The following is a 24,984-nucleotide window of genomic DNA, read 5'->3' as shown; positions in this document are numbered from 1 at the left end:
ACAGGAAGGAAACTATTCACAATCTAAGTCTACTTGGAGACCCAACCAATCTTGGAACAAGGGTAAACAATCCAAGAAACCTGCTGCCGATTCCAAGTCAGCATGAAGGGCTTGCCCCCGATCCGGGACAGGATCTGGTAGGGGGCAAACTTTCCTTCTTCATTCAGGCTTGGGTGTGGGATGTTCAGGATCCCTGGGCTAAAGAAATAGTGTCTCAGGGATACAAACTGGAGTTCAGAAATTATCCTCCCAGAGGAAGATTTCTTCTTTCAAGATTATCTGCAGACCAGATAAAAAGAGAGGCGTTCTTACATTGTGTAAGAGACCTCTCCTCCATGGGAGTAATTTGTCCCATTCCTGTACAGGAACACGGCAGGGTTTTTATTGTCTGTTTGTAGTTCCCAAAAAGGAGGGCACTTTCAGACCTATCTTAGACCTCAAGAGTCTAAACAAGTTTCTCAGAGTTCCATCATTCAAGATGGAAACTATTCGTTCCATTCTTCCATTGATCCAGGAGGGTCAATTTTTGACAACAGTGGATTTAAAGGACGCATACCTTCATGTTCCTATCCACAGAGATCATCAAAAGTTTCTAAGATTTGCCTTTCTGGACGAACACTTTCAGTTTGTGGCTCTTCCTTTCGATCTGGCCACGGCACCCAGAATTTTCACAAAGGTTCTGGGGTCTCTGCTGGCGGTTCTAAGACCGCGGGGCATTGCGGTGGCGCCTTATCTGGATGATATTCTAATCCAGGCATCATCTTGTCAGCAAGCAAGGTCTTATACCGACATTGTGCTATCCTTCCTGAGAACTCACGGGTGGAAAGTAAATCTGGAAAAGAGTTCTTTAATCCCGAAGACAAGGGTGACCTTCTTGGGAACTCTAATCAATTCTATATCCATGAGAATTTTTCTGACAGAGGTTAGAAAATCAAAGATTCTGGATACATGTCGAGCCCTTCAGTCCACTCCTCAGCCGTCAGTGGCCCAGTGCATGGAGGTAATCGGATTGATGGTGGCGGCAATGGACATCATACCGTTTGCTCGGTTTCACCTCAGGCCTCTGCAGTTAAGCATGCTCAGGCAGTGGAATGGAGATTATACAGATTTGTCTCCTCGAATAACCCTGGATCAGGAGACGAGGGACTCTCTTCAATGGTGGTTGTCTCTGGATCATCTATCCCAGGGGAAATTCTTTCGCAGACCTTCATGGGTGATTGTTACAACGGACGCTAGCCTTTTAGGATGGGGAGCAGTCTGGGGCTCTCTAAAGGCTCAGGCAGTATGGACTCAGGCTGAGTCTCTTTTCCCTATTAACATCCTAGAGCTCAGGACGCTCTTCAATGCTCTTTGGCCTGTCCTCAGTTGACTTCGGCCCAGTTCATCAGATTCCAGTCGGACAACATAATGACAGTGGCTTACATCAATCATCAGGGGGGAACGAGGAGTTCCTTTGCGATGACCGAAGTAGCCAAGATAATCCGGTGGGCGGAGGCCCATTCTTGCCATCTGTCAGAGATCCATATCCCAGGGGTGGACAACTGGGAAGCAGATTTTCTGAGCGGCAGATTTTCTGAGCAGGCAGACTTTTCATCCGGGGGAGTGGGAACTCCATCCGGAAATATTCTCCAACCTGATTCTCAAATGGGGTCGGCCGGAGTTGGCTCTCATGGCATCTCATCAGAATGCCAAGCTCCCGAGATACAGGTCCAGGTCCAGGGACCCCCAGGCGGAACTGATAGATGCTTTGGCAGTTCCTTGGTCCTTCAGCCTAGCATATCTATTCCCCCCGTTTGCTCTTCTTCCCCGGGTTATTGCTCAAATCAAACAGGAGAAGGCATCAGTGATCCTCATCGCTCCTGCGTGGCCTTGCAGGCTTTGGTATGCCGATCTGGTGGACATGTCATCCCTGCCACCTTGGAAACGTCCATTGAGGTAGGACCTTCTCATTCAAGGACCCTTCCTTCACCCAAATCTAGCTTCTCTGAAGCTGACTGCTTGGAGATTGAACGCTTAATTCTTACCAAGTGGGGTTTCTCTGATTCGTTCATAGAAACTTTAATTCAGGCGCGTAAACCTGTAACTAGAAAGATTTACCATAAGATATGGCGTAAAAATCTTTATTGGTGTGAATCCAAGGGCTACTCATGGAGTAGAGTTAGGATTTCCAGGATTTTGTCTTTTTTCCAAGAAGGATTGGAGAAGGGTTTATCGGCAAGTTCCCTAAAGGGTCAGATCTCTGCCTTATCTATTTTGTTACACAAGTGTCTGGCAGATTTCCCAGATGTTCAATCCTTTTGTCAGGCTTTGGTTAGAATCAGGCCTGTGTTTAAACCAATTGCTCCTCCATGGAGTCTGAATTTAGTTCTTAAAGTTCTTCTAGGGGCTCCGTTCTAGCCTATGCATTCCTTAGATATTAAGTTGTTATCTTGGAAAGTTTTATTTCTTGTTGCCATTTCCTCAGCTCGAAGAGTGTCTGAGCTTTCGGCATTGCAATATAATTCACCTTACCTCATTTTTCATTTGGATAAGGTGGTTTTATGTACTAAACTTGGTTTTCTTCCTAAGGTTGTTTCAGACAGGAACCTTAATCAGGAGATTGTTGTTCCCTCCTTGTGTCCTAATCCTTCTTCTCAAAAGGAACGTCTTTTGCACAATTTGGACGTGGTTCGTGCTCTGAAATTTTATTTACAAGCGACTAAGGACTTTCGTCAGTTGTCTTCTTTGTTTGTCATTTTCTCTGGAAAACTTAAGGGTCAGAAAACTTCGGCTACCTCTCTTTCTTTTTGGCTGAAGAGTATCATCCGTTTTGCATATGAGACTGCTGGACAGCAGCCTCCTGAAAGAGTTACGGCTCATTCCACTAGGGCTGTGGCTTCCTCATGGGCATTCAAAAATAGAAGCTTCTGTTGAACAGATTTGCAAGGCTGCAACTTGGTCCTCTCTTCACACTTTTTCTAAATTTTCTAAATTTGATACTTTTGCTTCGGCTGAGGCTGTTTTTGGGAGAAAGGTTCTTCAAGCAGTGGTGCCTTCCATTAAGTTTCCCTGTCTTGTCCCTCCCTTATCATCCGTGTACTCTAGCTTTGGTATTGTATCCCACAAGGATGAAATCCGTGGACTCATCGTGTCTTTCAAAAGAAAAGAATATTTATGCTTACCTGATAAATTTGTTTCTTTTTAGACACAATGAGTCCACAGCCCGCCCTGTTCTTTGAGACAGGTTATTATTTTTTATAAACTTCAGACACCTCTGCACCTTGGCTTTTCCTTTCTCTTCCTAACTTTGGTCGAATGACTGGAGTGGGAGGGAAGGGAGGAGCTATATAACAGCTCTGCTGTGGTGCTCTTTGCCTCCTCCTGCTGACCAGGAGGTGTAATCCCACAAGTAAGGATGAAATCCGTGGACTCATCGTGTCTAAAAAGAAACAAATTTATCAGGTAAGCATACATTTTCTTTTTATGTTTTTATTTTTATGAAGAAGTACACGCATTTTCATTGTGCATTTTTATTGTGGATCTTGTGCATATTAAATTGTTGAACATATTTAGGTGCTAGTATTATTGAATGTTATTTGTGATTAGGAACAGTTAAGCAGATATCTGTTGCCACATTTAATATTCATCCCCCTTAGGAGCATTTTAGAAGACACTTGTTGCCACATATAATATCTATCCCTCCTGGATTTTTAACCTCTAGTGCTATATTTTTTAGCGCCTCTTCTTCTTCCCTTTCTCTCAGTCGTCCTTAGCTTAGTTCCTGTCGGACAAGGTCATCTCAGTGGCTTACATCAATGGCCGTGGTGTCTAAGGCACTGTATTAAACCTCCAGTCTCCTTGGAGACGTGGGTTCGGATCCCACCACTCCAGAATCCAGTTAACCTATGCGGTGCATGGACATTATTTAATCCAGAGGAACTCAAAGTTCCTTATTCATAGGAGGTGACTTGGATTGTCTGTGGTCGGAAGCTCACGATTGCTGTTTGTCATCTGGGAATCGGATTTCTGAACAGACAGATATTTCATCCGGGGAGTGGGACTCTACATCCGGAGGTGTTCTCCGGATAAACCCTCAAATTGGGAGGTCGTTTCTGCAAACGCCAAGCTTCCAAGATACGGGTCAACGTCTGGTGATCCGAAGATCGTTCTGATGGATGTTCTGGTGACTTTTCCTTGGATTTCAATTTTGCATCCCTGTTTCCTCCGTTGGCTTCCTTTGACAAGTCTTTACTCGTGTCAAACAGGAGAGAACATCAGTAATTTTGTTAGCTCCTGCGTGGCCTCATAGGATTGGGTATGCAGACTTAGTGGAGATATCGTCTCTCTCACCTTGGACATTGCCTCTGAGGAGGACCTTCTAATTCAGGGCCTTTTCTCTGAAGCTAACTGCTTGGAAATTGGAATGCTTAGTTCGGTTTAAGCGTGGGTTTTTCTGAGTCTGTCATTGAGATCATGTTTCAGGCTTGTAGCCTGTTACCTGAAACATTTACCATAAGATATGGTGTAAATGTCCTTATGGTGTGAATCCGTAGGCTACTCTAGCATTAGATATCAAGTTGTTATCTTGGAAGGTTTTGTTTCTTTCTGCTTTCTCTTCTGCTTGGAGGGTTTTGGAACTCTCTGCTTTGCAGAAGGATTCTCCTTATCTTATTTTTCATGCAGATAAGGCAGTTCTTCGTACCAGGTTTGTTTGTTTTCCTAAGGTTGTTTTGTACAGGAGTATTAATCAGGAAATTGTTGTTCCTTCTCTCTGTCCTAATCCTTCTTCTCATAAGGAACGTTTGTTACACAACCTGGATGTTGTGCAGGCTCTTAAATTTTATTTGCAGGCGACTAAGGATTTTCGCCAGTTCTCAGCATTGTTTGTGTGTTCTTCTGGGAAACGCAAGGGTCAGAAGACCACTGCCACCTTTATTTCTCTTTGGTTGAGAAGTTTTTTTCGTTTGGCATATGAGACTGCTGGACAGCAGCCCCCTGAGAGTATCACAGCTCATTCCACTAGGGCTGTTTCTTCTTCTTGGGCTTTCAAGAATGAGGCCTCTTTAGAACAGATTTGCAAGGTTGCGACTTGGTCTTCTTTGCACATTTTTTCAAAATTTTTCAAAATTTGATACTTTTGCCTCGGCGGAGGCTTCTTTTGGGAGAAAGGTGCTTCAAGCGGTGGTACCTTCTGTTAAGGTTACCTGTCTTGTCCCTCCCTAATCATCGGTGTCCTTTAGCTTGGGTATTGATATCCCAACAGTAATTGATGATTCCGTGGATTCACCGTGTCCTAAGAAAGAAAACAAAATTTATGCTTACCTGATAAATTTATTTCTAGACACAGTGAGTCCACGGACCACCCTTATTTATTTAAGACAGTTTTTTTTTATATAAACCTCAGGCACCCTTACACCTTGTGTTATTTCCTTTCTCTCCTTTTCCTTTGGTCGAATGACTGGGGATTGTGGGAAGGGAAGTGACATATAACAGCTTTGCTGTGGTGCTTTTTGCCTGCTCCTGCTGGCCAGGAGTGATATTCCCAACAGTAATTGATGATTCCGTGGACTCACCAGGTCTAGAAAGAAAGAAATTTATCAGGTAAGCATAAATTTTGTTATTTTGAGCATAGAAAATTTGATAGATAAATTTGAGAATAGAAAGATAGATGGATAGATGCCTGAGGGAAGCCAGATGCCGCACATGCATAATATTTGCGGCGACCTTAACAAAGGCTATCTTAGTTAAGGTTGCCAGCTGACCAGTATTTATAATAATCAGAATCAGACACCCCTCTATGGAGGGCGCCTGTAGACACATGCCTACTTTGCCTTATTATAAATCCGTCCCTGCATACAGAGACACACATTAGTAAAAAGAGACACACATAGTATATAGAGACACACATTAGCATACACAGATGCACATTATCATTTAAAAATGCACATTGGCATATAGAGACACACATTAGCATACAGAAACACACATTAGCATACACATTATCATATAAAATTAGTATATAGAGACATACATTACATATAGAGACACACAGAATACAGAAACACACATTACATACAGAGACATAGAACATACAGAAACACACATTACATACAGAGACACATATCAGCATACAGAGACACACATTACATATAGAGACACACAACATACAGAAACACACATTACATATAGAGACACACAACATGCAGGGACATACATTACATATAGAGACAGACAACATGCAGCGACATACATTACATATAGAGACACACATTATGCAGGGACATACATTACATATAGAGACACACAGCATACAGAGACACACATTGAGACACACAACATACAGAAACACACATTACATATAGAGACACACAACATGCAGGGACATACATTACATATAGAGACACACAACATGCAGGGACATACATTACATATAGAGACACACAATATGCAGGGACATACTTTACATATAGAGACACACAGCATACAGAGACACACATTACATATAGAGACACAACATACAGAAACACAAATTACATATAGAGACACACAACATACAGAAACACACATTACATATAGAGACATCCAACATACAGAAACACACATTACATATAGAGACACACAACATACAGAAACACACATTAAATATAGAGACACACAGCATGCAGGGACATACATTACATTATAGAGACACATATCAGCATACAGAGACACACATTACATATAGAGACAGTCACACAGCATGCAGGGACACACATTACATATAGAGACACACAACATACAGAAACACACATTACATATAGAGATATAGAGACACACAGCCTGCAGGGACATACATTACATATAGAGACACACAATATGCAGGGACATACTTTACATATAGAGACACACAGCATACAGAGACACACATTACATATAGAGACACAACATACAGAAACACAAATTACATATAGAGACACACAACATACAGAAACACACATTACATATAGAGACACCCAACATACAGAAACACACATTACATATAGAGACACACAACATACAGAAACACACATTACATATAGAGACACACAGCATGCAGGGACATACATTACATTATAGAGACACATATCAGCATACAGAGACACACATTACATATAGAGACAGTCACACAGCATGCAGGGACACACATTACATATAGAGACACACAACATACAGAAACACACATTACATATAGAGATATAGAGACACACAGCCTGCAGGGACATACATTACATATAGAGACACACAGCATGCAGGGACATACATTACATATAGAGACACACAACATGCAGGGACATACATTACATATAGAGACACACAACATGCAGGGACATACATTACATATAGAGACACACAATATGCAGGGACATACATTACATATAGAGACACACAGCATACAGAGACACACATTACATTATAGAGACACACAACATGCAGGGACATACATTACATATAGAGACACACAATATGCAGGGACATACATTACATATAGAGACACACAACATGCAGGGACATACATTACATATAGAGACACACAATATGCAGGGACATACATTACATATAGAGACACACAGCATACAGAGACACACATTACATTATAGAGACACACAACATACAGAGACACACATTACATTATAGAGACACACAACATACAGAGACACACATTACATATAGTAGGGGAGTAACTATGATACATCGCCATTCGCCTTCCCTGTATCTATGCAGAAGAGATGGTGTGCAATGAGGGTGACGTGCTGGCAGTGCAACAGAGCTATGACACACTGGGACAGAACCATCCTTAGCATTTGCAGGGCCCTGTGCAAGACAAATGTGTGGGGCCCCTCAGCCCCCTGTATGCTCTGCCACCTGAATGTCACACACCCCTCTGTCCCAACATTTAATGTGTCTTTTATAAAGAACAAAACTATATATTACACCTCCTGATACCATAAACTAAATACAGGATGTACATTGCACCTTCTCATGCCCCCAGGGCCCAGGCTGATGCACCTCTCGCCTTGCCTAAAGGACAGGCCTGCAGTAAATGTAAAGCTGCTGCTGGGCAGGTCCGCAGTGCTGATTCTCAATGTTTGATAGTGATGGCAACACATGGTACTGATTTTTATTATCTCATCAGTTAAAAATGTGAGAGTGAAAGCTGCAAGGTAAGGAAAAGATTCAGGGTAAGCGTTCACCGCCATGAATTGGTTGCTGTAACCGCTACTGGCGCTGTATTAAAGGATTGTAATATAAAATATTTATTTGTGCGTAATAAGAAAAAAAAACATTCATTAATAATCCCCCACTTTCCAATAATTTATCTCTGAAACAAGGCTGCATTTAATATAGGATTGTTAAAGTAACTTAATTCCACATCGCCTTGTTTGCACATTCTCTCTTATTGTAAGCAGAAGAGATACAGTAGATATACAGTAGATAGGGGAAGAAACTAGGTTTCAGCATGCAGGCACTTGTTACTGTACCTTATAGAAATACTTTACAGAACTTAACAACTAATATAATTCTAAAAAACACATCTGTCTATTACTCTTAGGCCAATCCTTGCTATGAATTCATCATTTTATTAGCATTTAATTAATGGCTTATTTCTTTCACTGTCACTAGCTTTTTCCAGAGGGATTTTCACAACAGTAATTTACCTTTTAGCTTTTTGCAAATTCTCTGGGAAGAGAAGATTAACAGTTTTCATGCAACAGCAACATATGAAAAAACTGTGGCAAAACAAGACCATTTAACATACTCTACCCTGATTTTTTTTTAAAGTATATAACAGGCTGGAGCTCAACCGCCATCTAGTGGTATGATTTTATAATGACATTAGTTCAAGAATGGTTTAATTTGAATGACAACTTAAAATTCTAAGAATTATGGAGTTTACTTGAAGTCAAATATACATCCAATTGGATCTTAAGCAAATTCATCAGTGGTTGCTTGTAAATACATGATCAGTCAATGATCCCATATATTACAGACAGGCTACCCAGATAAAACACAGCACAAAATAAGTTACATCCAGACAGATAACAAGACACAAACAGATTATTTGTGAATAAAACAGGCTGAATATAAGATTACCAATAATTTACCTCTTTAAAGCGACAGTATACACCCATTTTCGTATAGCTGCATGTAATAGACACTACTATAAAGAAGAATATGCACAGATACTGATATAAAAATCCAGTATAAAACTTTTTTAAAACCTTTCTTAGAAACTCCCAGTTTAGCACTGATCATTAGGTTAGGCTGGGACACCCATTGAAAGGGGCTGATAAACCAGGAAGAGCAGACTTTCCACCCCTCCCTTTCATTTGAAAAGACAGATTACACAAACAATAGCAGCAGGAATCTGTAGACTTGGGTCTACATCTGATACTTTGGGGCTTGGTTAGGAGTCTGAAGATCAGCACAATGTTATTACAAAATAAGCAAAACTGTACATCGTTATAAAAACACTCCCAGATAAGCTATATACATGGATCATCTACAAAACATTTATGCAAAAAAAAATCTAGTGTACAATGTCCCTTTAAGGACAAAGCTCCCTTCACATCCGATCCTTATATAAGTCCTCTTTTTGAAAAACTTTTCAATGTTCAATCTGCTGTCTTTTCCTTTGTATATGTCTTGTGTAAAATTGTTTTTCCCTTAAAGGGACACTCAAGTCAAAATTAAACTTTCACTATTCAGATAGAGGATGCAATTTTAAATAACTTTCCAATTTACTTCCATTACAAAAAAGGGCACAGTCTTTTTATATTTAAACCTTTTGAGTCACCAGCTCCTACTGAGCATGTGCAAGAATTCACAGAATAAGCTTATATGAATTTGTGATTGGCTGATGGCTGTCACATGGTACGTGTATGCTATTGTGATTGGATGATGGCTGTAACATGGTACAGGGGGAGTGGAAATAGACATAACTTTTAAAATTGTCAGAAAAAAATCTACTATTCATTTGAAGTTCAGACATAGGGCCTATTTCAGACATAGGGGCCGTATGGAGCTTGATGCCCTGTGTTTCCCGCGAGCCTTTAGGCTCGCCAGAAACACAATTTATGAAGCAGCTCCGTAACCTGTCCTCCTGCTCTGAGGTGGTGGACAGAGATCGTCGGAAATCAACCCGATCCAATACAATCGGGTTGTTTGTAACCCCCTGCTAGCAGCCGATTGGCCACAAATCTGCAGGGGCGGTATTGCACCAGCAGTTCACAAGAACTGCTGGTGCAATGATAAATGCCGACAGCATATGCTGTCAGCATTTATCGATGTGCAGCGGACATGATCCGCAATATCGTATCATGTCCGCATGCACATTAGTAAATAGGCCCCTACTAAGTGCTATTGCATTGTCTTGTTATCATGCATTTGTTGATTATGCAAATCTACTGTGTTGACTGGTCATTTAAATGTATGAGAATGTGTTATTTTAGGTTTATTTTTTATATGAAATAACTGATGTTCTTTGAAACCACAACCCATAGAAATAGGTAGAGCTTGCAGGGAAATCAGATTTCTTTATCTTATCACTTTCTGTGCACACAAATGCTTCTTTATAGTATCTCATTCTCTATACCAAAGCCCAATATTTAGAGAGAACAATTTAAAATTAACGTTTTATTACTTATCTCTCCTACCTGCCACTGGCAGTGTAATTTCTTCTTCCGGCTATGTTTACACATATTTTTTTTTATAGCCTATAGGTAGAGATACCCCAGACAGGATCAGCTTTTTCAAATTCCAATATAAAGGTAAAAAAGCTATTTGTTAACAGTGTAATACACTCCAGCAGTTAAAATGGATCATTAGAAAACAATTAAAGGGGATAAAAATTTAGGGTACACTGTCCCTTTAACTCACCCCATAAAAAGTTAATTGTTGGAAATTGTATCTCTTTTGCATGGCAGTAAGCGGCAGATATAAAGGAGGCCCTGCAATTATTAATTAATCACTTTCCCATCTCTCTGTATCTGCTGTCCCTTCACTGGTTCCCCAATCACAGCAGAGTTAAATTCAAAATTCTTACCCTGACCTACAAAGCCCTTACTAACATTGCTCCTCACTACCTATCCTACAAATATACTCCAGTCCGCCCCCCCCCTAAGGTCCAACAATGACCTGCTCCTTGCATCTTCTACCATCACCTCTTTCCACGCTAGACTGCAGTACTTCTCTCGTGTGGCACTGACTCTCTGGAACGCTCTCCCTCGCGCTGTCAGATTTCCCCCTAATCTGCCTCCTTTTAAACGCTCCCTAGAGACATTTTTTTTCATGGAACCTAACACCTAATTCAGTAACAAATGAATTCCACTTACCTAATTAATTCCCTCATCTAACTCTATACATAATTCTCATCCTTGTTGTCCTCACCTCCTGTTTCTCACCCTCCTATCCTTCTAGATTGGAAGCTCCTAGAGGAATAGGGCCCTCAACTCCTCCTATTTTCTTCCTAATGGGAAAGAGTCCACAGCCGCATTCATTACTTGTGGGAAATAAGAACCTGGCCACCAGGAGGAGGCAAATACACACCAGCCGAAGGCTCAAATACCCCTTCCACTTCCCTATCCCCCAGTCATTCTTTGCTTTTCGCCCCAGGAGGTTGGCAGAGATGTGTAAGAAGTTTTATTTTTTAAAGAAAGAACTTTTATTAATTTTTACATAAAGTGTGTCTCTCATAGAGGGTAGTACTCTTCACAATGGGACAGGAGTTTTAAGTAGTCCTGTTAGTCTCTCAGTGAGGGCCTGGGCGAATGTTAGAGTCCAGAGATGCAGTGGGAGTTCTCTCTGCGACACCATCCCGACTCGTATTAACAGTATTAACAGCTCCTCTAGCACTTGGCGTTGCCAATCCTTCACTTCGCTACCTGCTGTCTTCTCTCAAGTCCATGTCGGAGGCGACGCTACTATCCGTCACACTTGAGGGGCCGTGTTCCTGTTCCACGGCGTAGATTCCGGTAAGATCATTTAATTTTATCACTATGATGTTATGTTATGTGACAGATAGGTATGGGTCTCAGTTAGCCTCCTCTATACGGATCTGGGAATCATGGGATAATTCCTTCCTTAGGGGGTATTTGTGAACAGGGTGGGGTTCCTTAATCATGTTTCTTATGTGATCACCCTGCTTTGTGTGGTGGGTATTGGCTCTGGGGCTGAGACAGGAGAATTGCTTAAAGGATTTAGTGGGGTCTAGTTGCTGCCTTTTTCTGGCGCTTTTTTTGGGCTTTATGGTTCACCTTATGACTGGACGTTGTTACGCTGGGTTTTTACGCTTCCGCATTCCTGACCGCGTGGCGACGAGGATTTTCTGTAGATGTATAGTGTTTCTGGTCACACTCTTTCAAGGTGGCTGGGGTGTTTTCCTCCCTCTCGTTCAGGGCGGGTGGGGGGTGGGACTCTGTCCCTGGACTTTCACTGTCATTGACAGGTTGGTCTTCCGTGTGTGGGCGGTCCTCGTTGTGGAAGTTCTGCAGTAGTTGAGGACGTCCCTGTTTCTCTCAGGATCCTATGCTGTGGTTCTGGTCATCTTTTGACTTTTCAGCTGCTGCTGTTTCTTTTGGATGCAGTGGGTCCCTGTTGAGGTGCTCTCTGAGCTCTCGGGGGGGTTTGGATCTTTGAATTTTCCCTCCATGGAGAGGTGTTTTGTCTAGGAACTTGTTTTTGCTGGTTCCTTTTCTCTCGGGCTGCGGGGTTCTCGTAGGGAGGCGCCTCTGTCTCCTTTTCGGTTTCAGGTGAACCCTTTGGTTCCCTCCAGATGAGGAGCTGGATATGGTTTTTTTTGTTCCTTTATCTGTGGCTGCACTATAGCGTGCTACTTAGTCATCTTTGTGGTTTTCTGTTTCGAGATTTTTATGTGACAATCCAATCCAATCAGCCAGTAGGATTGAGCTCTCATTCTATTGGCTGATTGGATTTTTTTACAGGTAAAAGAGCTGATTACTTTGGGGCAATGCCCCGCAAAAAGCCCTTTTAAGGGCTATTTGTAATTTAGTATAGGGTAGGGATTTTTATTATTTTGGGGGGCTTTTTTATTTTATTAGGGGGATTAGATTAGGTGTAATTAGTTTTAAAAAATTGTAATTATTTATTTTTTTCTGTAATTTAGTGTTTTTTTCTCTCGTAATTTAGTTTATTTAATTTAATTGTAATTAATTGTAGTTAATTTAGGTAATTTATTTAATGATAGTGTAGTGTTAGGTATAATTGTAACTTAGGTTAGGATTTATTTTACAGGTATATTTGTTTTTATTTTAACTAGGAAGTTATTAAATAGTTAAGGCACGAAATTTGAAAAAAATAAATACAAGAGGCCTGTGAATGAAGAAGACGGCGGTAGGAGGAGTTCAGGGGCCATTTGTAAAAGGAAGACATCGTTTTTCATCGTGATTCATTTGAAAATATCAGTGAGACCATTGTGGGCAGCGTGCTGGGAAACAGGTAGGAAAACTAATTAAAGCTAAAACTAACGATAGATAATACATTGTTGTGAAGGTTGACTGTCCCTTTAATAACTATTTAATAACTATTCTACCTAGTTAAAATAAATACAAAGTTGCCTGTAAAATAAAAATAAACCCTAAGATAGCTGCAATGTAACTATTAGTTATATTGTAGCTAGCTTTATCGGTAAGTATTTAGTTTTAAATAGGAATAATTTAGTTAATTGTAGTTATTTTACTTAGATTATTTTAAATTATATTTAAGTTAGGGGGGTGTTAGGGTTAGACTTAAGTTTAGGGGGTAATACATTTAATATAGTTGTGGCGACGTTGGGGGCAGCAGATTAGGGGTTAATAAATGTAGGTAGGTGTCGGCGATGTTAGGGATGGCAGATTAGGGGTTAATAAAATTTAACTAATGTTTGCGATGTGGGCGGGCTCGGTTTAGGGGTTAATAGGTAGTTTATGGGTTTTAGTGTACTTTTTAGCATTTTAGTTAAGAGTTTTATGTTATGGCGTTAGCCCATAAAACTCTTAACTACTGACTTTTAAATGCGGTAGGAGTCTTGACAGGAGAGGGTCTACCGCTCACTTTTTCCAAGACTCGTAATACCGGCGTTAGGCAAATCCCATTAAAAAGATAGGATACGCAATTTATGTAAGTGGATTTGCGATATGCTCGAGTTGCGGAAAAAAAGTGAGCAGTACACCTGTACCTGCCAGACTCGTTAAAAAGCAGCGTTGGGACCTCTCAACGCTGCTTTTTAAGGCTAACGCAAGACTCGTAATCTAGACGATAGATTTTATACAGATAAAACCTTTGTTACTCATATTTTCAGTATACAGTAGGTGCGAATACAATAAGCAAAATCAATCATTTAAAATAACAAAATAAAGGTAAATTAGCAGTTTGCAAACAATTAAATACACTACAGGAGGTAAAATTAATCTTTTGGAACACATTAAAGGGGAGAACATTTTAGAGTACAATGTCCCCTTAAAGGGACACTCAAGTCAAAATAAACTTTTATGATTCAGAAAGAGCATGCAGTTTTAAGACACTTTACAATTTACTTCCATTTTAAAATGCACAGTATTTTTATATACAGACTTTCTGGGGAACAAGATCCTACTGAGCATGTGCACAAACTCACAGGGTATACGCATACTGATGATTGGCTGTATACTGTTGTGTAGCATTGTCTTTTTATTATGCACTTGTTAATTATGTAATTCTACTGCATTGAGTGTTCCTTTAACAATTATATATATATCAACAGTTGTTATTTTAGGACCTGGATTCAAAATATAGCTACCGGACAATTCTACAGAATTAGGTGAAACGGTTCTGACAGTGGCATGTTTTCACAAGCAATCATTTTAAAAGGAAGCTTTTTAGATAAAAGATTTAATAAAATAAATTAAACAATATAATAGAGGAAGTATCACTATTAGATTGGGAGGGTCTTTTACAATACAAAGAAACGGTAAGCAAAAGGGAAGAGAAATTTGGTACAATTATTTTAGACTATAATAAGCAAACCAGAGAAATTAAAGAAATAATAGAGAAGTATTTGCCTATTCTTTAAAGAGACAAAACATTAGCAAATATATTAACTGAAACACCATAAAAACATTCAATTTGATACAACTAAAAAGGAAGTTACATCAGAGATATGAAAACCTCAGGAAACTGGTTAACAAATAGAAAAAAACATGTTTATAAATCAGGCAGCTGTAATACCTCTGCTACTTTTATTAGAATTACGGATGTTTCTACTACTCATAGTAGACAACATGAAATTAAGGAATTTATTTTATGTAATATTACGAATGTTATCTATGTTTTACTGTGTCCCTGTAATCTGCAATATGTGGGCCATACCTCCCGCCTTCTAAAAATAAGAGTAGGGGAACATATATATAATATTTAAAAAGTAAATGCTAAATATAATCTCTCCCTGGATAAAGTACACAATATTGCCCCATCAGTATTACATTTTTTGAGAATGAGGAAATTTATAGGAAATATGGTAGATCCATGATTTGGATATTCAAATTTTCTTAGAGATTTAATTTAACAGTAATATTATGGCAGCAAAACACTGAATAAGGTTTAAAGATAATAGATTTTTCTTTAAATTTTATCTTTAGATATATTATATAAAGTGTTTTGTTGCCTAATTTGGACATTATAATTCTTGATCTTTTTCCATTTGTATTTTGTTTTCTGTATTTATTAAATTAAATATATAGTATAAAGTATTTCTACAATTGCATTTTATACTTTTGATAATCTTCTGTAATAAGTAAGAACTATGTGTCATATATATATTTTATCTTCCCCATGATTGTGAAAGACTTTATTATCAGTGATTGACAACTGATTATATTGAATTAAAAATATCTCCTTATAATTTATACCTCCTTAACAAGACTCTATAATGAGAACTTGTGACCGGATATATCAAATAACAAACACTGGAGGAAATAATCTTTTAAAGAAAAAAATTATGGCATTGCGGAATCCTTGAAAAACTAATGATAATGGAGCAAAACATGTCTCAGATCTGCCTATTACTATGTCATGATGAAAAGGTCCTAAATTAAGGCTTCCAGTGTATCTCAACCTTCAGTCTACTCTCTTAATTTATTTTGACAATTTTTACTGTAATTTAGCTCTGGAAATGGGATCTTACACATATTTTAGTGTCTATTTTACCAGTTTTTAATTGATTGTATGTATGTTGTATCATATGTATTGCGTAATTCGTATTTTTCTTAAAAAAGTTGATTTTTATTTTGTATTATATGTATTAATTTTTTTCTGTATTTACATAGTGCTCAAGTACAACCTATAGACACAGATAACATAAATCTCAGTATAGATAGGAACATAAAAGTGAAATTTATGTACATAAGTACTAATTGTTACAAGAACCAAAACAATTGAATATTAGGACATTCATACATCACTTGAGGTCATAAACTTTTACATACATTTACAAATTAAATAAGAAAATAAAATAAAACACTCTCACCTAGATTACAAGTTTTGCGCTATAGAGGGTGCGAAACGAACGCAACAAAAGTTGCGTTATTTCACCCTCCATAGGGCTGCCATTACGAGTTTCTAAAATGCCACCTTGTGCGTGCGATATGGTGGCGATGAGCTCCATACGGCACAAAATCTAAGCGCTGCTTTGTCGTGCTCGTGCAGGCTTTCCCCATAGACATCAATGTGGAGAGAGTGTTAGAAAAAAAGCTAACACCTGAAGTGCAGAATGAAAAGCTCCGTAACACAACCCCATTGATGTCTTTGGACCTAACACCCTGACATAAACCCCAAGTCTAAACACCTCTAATCCGCCGCCCCCGACATTGCCGACACCTACATAAACTTATTAACCTCTAATCTGCTGCTCCTGACATCACCGCCACCGAAATAAATTTATTAACCCCTAATCTGCTGCTCCCGATATCGCCGCCACTATAATAAAATTATACATTAAAAAAAACTAAAACTACTAAATAAAATTAAATCTAAAATTACAAAAAATAAAAAATACTAAATTACAAAAATAAAAAACACTAAAGTACAAAAAAATAACAAACACTAAATTACAAAAATTAACAAACAAAATTATCCAAAATAAAAACAATTACACCTAGTCTAATAGCAGTACAAAAATAAAAAAGCCCCCCAAAATAAAAAAAAACCTAGCCTACAATAAACTACCAATAGCCCTTAAAAGGGCCTTTTGTAGGGCATTGCCCTAAAGAAATCAGCTCTTTTACATGAAAAATAAATACAAAGACCCCCTCAACAGTAAAACCCACCACCCAACCCCCCAAAATAAAAAAAAAACTAACTTTAACAAAAACCTAAGCTACCCATTGCCCTGAAAAGCGCATTTGTATGAGCATTGCCCTTAAGAGGGTATTCAGCTCTTTTTCTTGCCCTGAAAAGGGCATTTAGCTCTTTTAAGAAAAGCCCAAACCCTAATCTAAAAAAAAAAAAACCCACAAAAAAAGTTTAAAACAAACCTAACACTAACCCCCGAAGATCCACTTACAGTTTTTGAAGTTCGGACATCCAGGCGGCAAGAAGTCTTCATCCAGGCGACGAGGACTTCATCCATGCAGGCGACATATTCTGTCTTCATCCCAGCGGCGCGGAGTGGGTCCATCCTGAAGACTTCCGGCGCAGAGCATCCTCTTCATACGGTCGCCACCATATACTAAATCTTCAATGCAAGGAAGCCTTTTCAAAATGCCATCCCTTGCATTCCTATTGGTTGATTTGATTTTTTAAATTTAAATCAGCCAATAAGATGAGAGCTACTGAAATCCTATTGGCTGTTCAAATCAGCCAATAGGATGAGAGCTACTGAAATTATATTGGCTGTTCAATAGTTTATGGGTGTTAGTGTACTTAACTCGTAATCTAGGTGATTATTAACTAAAAAGGGACATTACATCTAAAAAAATATTAGGTAGAGTGAATTCCTCCAAGCAAAGATTAGGTTAAGGATAATATGCAGATGTATTTTAAAAAAAAATATATTATATGTTATTTAAATATTTTAAACATTAGTGTAAAGTTTTAGTGTCTAAAATACAATGCACCACCTTGTTGTAACCTAGGTTTTATTCTCTGAGGCCAATTAGCAACAGTATTGACTTTTAACTTCTAACAGAAATTTTGAACAATTTTCAGATTTAAATTACAGGAAACTGGGAATAATATGCAAAGTTTATTTTTACTATGCTTACTTAAAGGGACGGTCTAGTCAAAATTAAACTTTCATGGTTCAGATAGAGCATGCAATTGTAAGCAAATTTCTAATTTACTCCCATTATCAATTTTTCTTTGTTCTCTTTGTATCTTTATTTTAAAAAGCTGGAAAGTAAGCTTAGGAGCCGGCCCATTTTTGGTTCAGGACTTGGCTAGCACTTGGTGATTGGATGGCTACATTTATACAGCAATCAGCAACCCAGGTGCTGAACCGAAAATGGGCCGGCTCCTAAGCTTACATTTTAGTTTTTTTTTAAAAAAGATACCAAGAGAATGAAAATGTAATAATAAGAGTAAATTAGAAAGTTGCATAAAATTGCTGCTCTATCTGAATCATGAAAGTTTAATTGTGACTATACTATCCCTTTAAACATCTTATAGTAAAATCCCAATTAATGTCCATTTAAACAAGCCAGTATCTATAATACAATGAGTTTCTACCATACGTCTCCCCCATACCCAATTCAGTAGCCCCCTGAATAATAAATAATAATAAATGTTTCATTATTCATATAGGGCATGCAATTTTAAATAACTTTCCATTTTACTTTTATTATCAAGCTTGCTTTGTTCTCTTTCTATCTTTTGTTAAAAAGCAAACCTAGGTGAGCTCAGGACCAGCAGTACACTACTGGGAGCTAGCTGGTGATTGGTGGATGCCTCTTGTTATTGGTTCACCAAATATGTTCAGTAATTGAACAAAAGAAGACGGCGCCTCATAGTGCAAGTAAATTCCCGGAAAGATGGGGTCAAAATAGGAGACAACAATTGTAGATCCTCTTACATTTGCTTTATATATCAAAATATAGCATTATTATAACATCTTTTCATTTTTACTTACACATATGCACCTTGTCTTAGAGATCATTTTCTCAATATCTATATGAGCCAATTCTCTATTCATAGAGTCTTATTTGTAATCCTACAACCGTATAATACTATCCCCAGTTGTTAAACTTCATATTATATTTGTTTACAGCGTTACTGCAATGCAATATTATATACAAGTAATCTGTCTATATTGCTATTAACACTATATCCCCCTCCCCCCCTCTTTTAATATTACAAACATAATGTATATTCTCTTCTCTATCACCCCATATGGGCTCCAGACATTTTTTCTATACCAGTACAATAAGGTATGACAGTGATACAAGTTCAGGTTCCACTACTCTCTTTTGAGGTTTGTTAGTCATACATCATCTTTTTACAGACAACCATATATTTCCTTCACTAGGGTACTTCTTTGACACAGATCACAATTTTTTTTATTTCTGACACATTCCCCTCTTTTGCGCATTCAATATTAAAGATTTGGGTCCACATATTTTTCATATTTCACCCTTTTCATGTATATTTTTTATATACATTTTTATCAATTTTCTGTTTAACAATATTATACGCTGTTTCCATGGCCCTTTGGTGCATTTTCCATCTCTCCGTTCTTCTTATATAACACTTGTCACCTTTACAATATTTGTAAGAAAACCTCAATGCACAAAGGAGATCGCTTCCAATAGCGCCTCTGAGATTTATAGCACCTATCTCATTTGCCTACTACGCCACTAAAGATTATAAATATAGCCCTTAGATGGTCGCAGTGTTTCATAACATGCAAAGTAAGGAGGAACGATATACAAAGTTATATTTATTGTTATTCAGACATTTTACACTCCCTATGGGATTCAAATGAGCGAGCCGTAAACTTTTTGGTTTAAATATCATCCCTGATATGCCACTACTTTTTATCTTCCTTTTTTGGAATACATTACATTGTTAGTCAGAAGGTTCAGATCCTAATTATAATAACAGAATTTATGCTTACCTGATAAATTACTTTCTCCAACGGTGTGTCCGGTCCACGGTGTCATCCATAACTTGTGGAATATTCTCCTCCCCTACAGGGAATGGCAAGGAGAGCACACAGCAAGAGCTGTCCATATAGCCCCTCCCAGGCTCCGCCCCCCCAGTCATTCGACCGACGGTTAGGAGAAAAAAAGGAGAAACTATAGGGTGCCGTGGTGACTGTAGTGTATAGAGAAGAAATTTTTAAACCTGATTAAAAAACCAGGGCGGGCCGTGGACCGGACACACCGTTGGAGAAAGTAATTTATCAGGTAAGCATAAATTCTGTTTTCTCCAACATTGGTGTGTCCGGTCCACGGCGTCATCCATAATTTGTGGGAACCAATACCAAAGCTTTAGGACACGGATGAAGGGAGGGAGCAAATCAGGTTACCTAAACAGAAGGCACCACGGCTTGCAAAACCTTTCTCCCAAAAATAGCCTCCGAAGAAGCATAAGTATCAAATTTGTAGAATTTGGCAAAAGTGTGCAGAGAAGACCAAGTTGCTGCCTTACATATCTGATCAACAGAAACCTCATTCTTGAAGGCCCATGTGGAAGCCACAGCCCTAGTAGAGTGAGCTGTGATACGTTCAGGAGGCTGCCGTCCGGCAGTCTCATAAGCCAATCGGATGATGCTTTTCAGCCAGAAAGAAAGAGAGGTAGCAGTAGCTTTTTGTCCTCTCCTCTTACCAGAATAAACGACAAACAAAGAAGAAGTTTGTCTGAAATCCTTTGTTGCTTCTAAATAGAGCTTTAAAGCATGGACTACATCTAAATTGTGTAACAAACGTTCCTTCTTTGAAACTGGATTCGGACACAAAGAAGGAACAACTATTTCCTGGTTAATATTCTTGTTGAAAAACAACTTTTAGAAGAAAACCAGGTTTGGTACGCAAAACAACCTTATCTGAATGGAACACCAGATAGGGTAAATCACACTGCAAAGCAGATAATTCAGAAACTCTTCTAGCAGAAGAGATGGCAACCAAAAACAGAACTTTCCAAGATAGTAACTTGATATCTATGGAATGTAAAGGTTCAAACGGAACCCCTTGAAGAACTGAAAGAACTAAATTCAGACTCCAGGGAGGAGTCAAGGGTCTGTAAACAGGCTTCATTCTGACCAAAGCCTGTACAAAAGCTTGTACATCTGGCACAGCTGCCAGTCGTTTGTGTAACAAGACAGATAAAGCAGAAATCTGTCCTTTAAAAGAACTCGCTGACAATCCCTTATCCAAACCTTCTTGGAGAAAGGAGAGGATCTTAGGAATTTTAATCTTATTCCAGGAGAATCTTTTGGATTCACACCAACAGATATATCTTTTCCATATTTTATGGTAAATCTTTCTAGTCACAGATTTTTCTGGCTTGGACCAGAGTGTCTATCACTGAATCTGAAAAACCCACGTTTGGATAAAATCAAACGTTCAATTTCCAAGCAGTCAGCTGCAGAGGAACTAGATTTGTATGTTCGAATGGACCTTGTACTAGAAGATCCTGTCTCAAAGGTAGCTTCCATGGTGGAGCCGATGACATATTCACCAGGTCTGCATACCAAGTCCTGCGCGGCCACGCAGGAGCTATCAGAATCACCGAGGCCTTCTCCTGTTTGATCCTGGCTACAAGCCTGGGAAGGAGAAGGAACGGTGGAAACGCATAAGCTAGGTTGAACGACCAAGGCGCCACTAATGCATCCAGTAGAGTCGCCTTGGGATCCCTGGATCTGGACCCGTAGCAAGGAACCTTGAAGTTCTGACGAGACGCCATCAGATCCATGTCTGGAATGCCCCATAAGTGAGTCAACTGGGCAAAAAACTCCGGGTGGAGTTCCCACTCCCTCGGATGGAAAGTCTGACGACTCAGATAATCCGCCTCCCAGTTGTCTACTCCTGGGATGTGAATTGCAGATAGGTGGCAGGAGTGATCCTCCGCCCATTTGATGATTTTGGATACCTCTCTCATCGCCAAGGAACTCCTTGTTCCCCCCTGATGGTTGATGTAAGCTACAGTCGTCATGTTGTCTGACTGGAATCTTATGAATCCGGCCTTCGCTAGTTGAGGCCAAGCCCGGAGAGCATTGAATATCGCTCTCAGTTCCAGGATGTTTATCGGGAGAAGAGACTCTTCCCGAGACCATAGACCCTGAGCTTTCAGGGAATTCCAGACCGCGCCCCAGCCTAATAGACTGGCGTCGGTCGTGACAATGACCCACTCTGGCTTTGGGACAACCACCAACGGAGTGAGTCTCTGGTCATCTGGTCTACTTGAATCTTTGGAGACAAGTCTGTATAGTCCCCATTCCACTGCTTGAGCATGCACAGTTGTAATGGTCTTAGATGAATTCGAGCAAAAGGAACTATGTCCATTGCTGCAACCATCAACCCTACTACTTCCATGCACTGAGCTATGGAAGGCTGCAGAATAGAGAGAAGAACTTGACAAGCGTTTAGAAGCTTTGACTTTCTGACCTCTGTCAAGAAGATCTTCATTTCTAAAGAATTATTGTTCCCAAAAAGGGAACTCTTGTCAACGGAGACAGGGAACTCTTTTCTACGTTCACCTTCCACCCGTGAGATCTGAGAAAGGCTAGAACAATGTCTGTATGAGCCTTTGCCTTGGAAAGAGACGACGCTTGAATTAGAATGTCGTCCAGATAAGGTGCCACTGCAATACCCGTTGGTCTTAGAACCGCTAGAAGGGACCCGAGCACCTTTGTGAAAATTCTGGGAGCAGTGGCTAGCCCGAATGGGAGAGCCACGAACTGATAATGTTTGTCCAGAAGGCGAACCTTAGGAACTGATGATGATCTTTGTGGATAGGAATATGTAGATACGCATCCTTTAAATCCACGGTAGTCATATATTGACCCTGCTGGATTGTAGGTAAAATTGTTCGAATGGTTTCCATTTTGAACGATGGAACTCTGAGAAATTTGTTTAGAATTTTTTAAATCCAGAATTGGTCTGAAAGTTCCCTCTTTTTTGGGAACTACAAACAGATTTGAGTAAAACCCCTGACCTTGTTCCACAGATGGAACTGGGTGTATCACTCCCATTTTTAACAGGTCTTCTACACAATGTAAGAATGCCTGTCTCTTTATTTAGTTTGAAGATAAGTGAGACATGTGGAACCTTCCCCATGGGGGTAGTTCCTTGAATTCTAGAAGATAACCCTGAGAGACTATTTCTAGTGCCCAGGGATCCTGAACATCTTTTGCCCATGCCTGAGCAAAGAGAGAGAGTCTGCCCCCTACTAGATCCGGTCCCGGATCGGGGGCTACCCCTTCATGCTGTTTTGGTAACAGCAGCAGGCTTCTTGGCCTGTTTACCCTTGTTCCAGCCTTGCATTGGTTTCCAAGCTGGTTTAGTCTGGGAAGCGTTACCCTCTTGTCTAGAGGCTGCAGAGTTGGAAGCCGGTCCGTTCCTGAAATTGCGAAAGGAACGAAAATTGGACTTATTCTTAACCTTGAAAGGTCTATCTTGTGGGAGGGCATGGCCCTTTCCCCCAGAGATGTCTGAAATAATCTCTTTCAATTCTGGCCCAAAAAGGGTCTTACCTTTGAAAGGGATATTAAGCAATTTTGTCTTGGAAGATACTGCCACAATTGCAAACCCTGAATTTTTCGCCGCTAACCTCGCTAACTGCAAAGCGGCGTCAAAAATAAAGGAATTAGCTAACTTAAGTGCGTGAATTCTGTCCATGACTTCCTCATACGGAGTCTCCCTACTGAGCGACTTTTCCAGTTCCTCGAACCAGAACCACGCCGCTGTAGTGACAGGAATAATGCACAAAATAGGTTGAAGGAGGTAACCTTGCTGTAAAAAAATCTTTTTAAGCAAACCCTCCAACTTTTTATCCATAGGATCTTTGAAAGCACAATTGTCCTCAATGGGAATGGTCGTGCGTTTGGCTAGTGTAGAAACCGCCCCCTCAACCTTAGGGACTGTTTTCCTTCCTGGGGTCGACCATAGGGAACAATTTATTAAATATAGGAGGAGGGACAAAAGGTATGCCTGGCTTCTCCCACTCCTTATTCACTATGTCCGCCACCCATTTAGGTATCGGAAATGCATCAGGGTGCACCGGGACCTCTAGGAATTTGTCCATCTTGCACAATTTTTCTGGAATGACCAAAGAGTCACAATCATCCAGCGTAGTTAGTACCTCCTTAAGTAATGCGCGGAGATGCTCTAACTTAAATTTAAACGTCACAACATCAGGTTCTGCCTGCTGAGAAATTTCCTGTATCAGAAATTTCTCCATCTGACAAACCCTCCCTCACTGCCACTTCAGACTGGTGTGAGGGTATGACAGAAAAAATATCATCAGCGCCCTCCTGCTCTACAGTGTTTAAAACAGAGCAATCGCGCGTTCTCTGAAATGCTGGCATTTTGGATAAAATATTAGCTATGGAGTTATCCATTACTGCCGTGCATAGTAACAAGCATTGGCGCGCTAGAAGTACTAGGGGTCGCTGCGGGCATAACTGGTATAGACACAGAATTAGAGGATGTAGAACTATCTCTACTTCCTTCATCTGAGGAATCATCCTGGGCAACTTTACTATTTGTGACAGTACTGTCCTTACTATGTTTGGACGCTATGGCACAATTATCACATATATTTGAATGAGGAACCACATTGGCTACCATACATACAGAACATGATCTATCTGAAGGTACAGACATGTTAAACAGGTTTAAACTGGTTAATAAAGCACAAAAACCGTTTTAAAACAAAACCGTTACTGTCTCTTTAAATGTTAAACAGGGCACACTTTATTACTGAATATGTGAAAAACTATGAAGGAATTATCCAATCTTTACCAAATTTTCACCACAGTGTCTTAATACATTCAAAGTATTGCACCCCAATTTTCAAGCT

The sequence above is a fragment of the Bombina bombina genome, chromosome 7 (assembly GCF_027579735.1).
Source record: "Bombina bombina isolate aBomBom1 chromosome 7, aBomBom1.pri, whole genome shotgun sequence".
NCBI classification, from domain to species: domain Eukaryota; kingdom Metazoa; phylum Chordata; class Amphibia; order Anura; family Bombinatoridae; genus Bombina; species Bombina bombina.
This window is presented reverse-complemented; position numbering follows the sequence as displayed.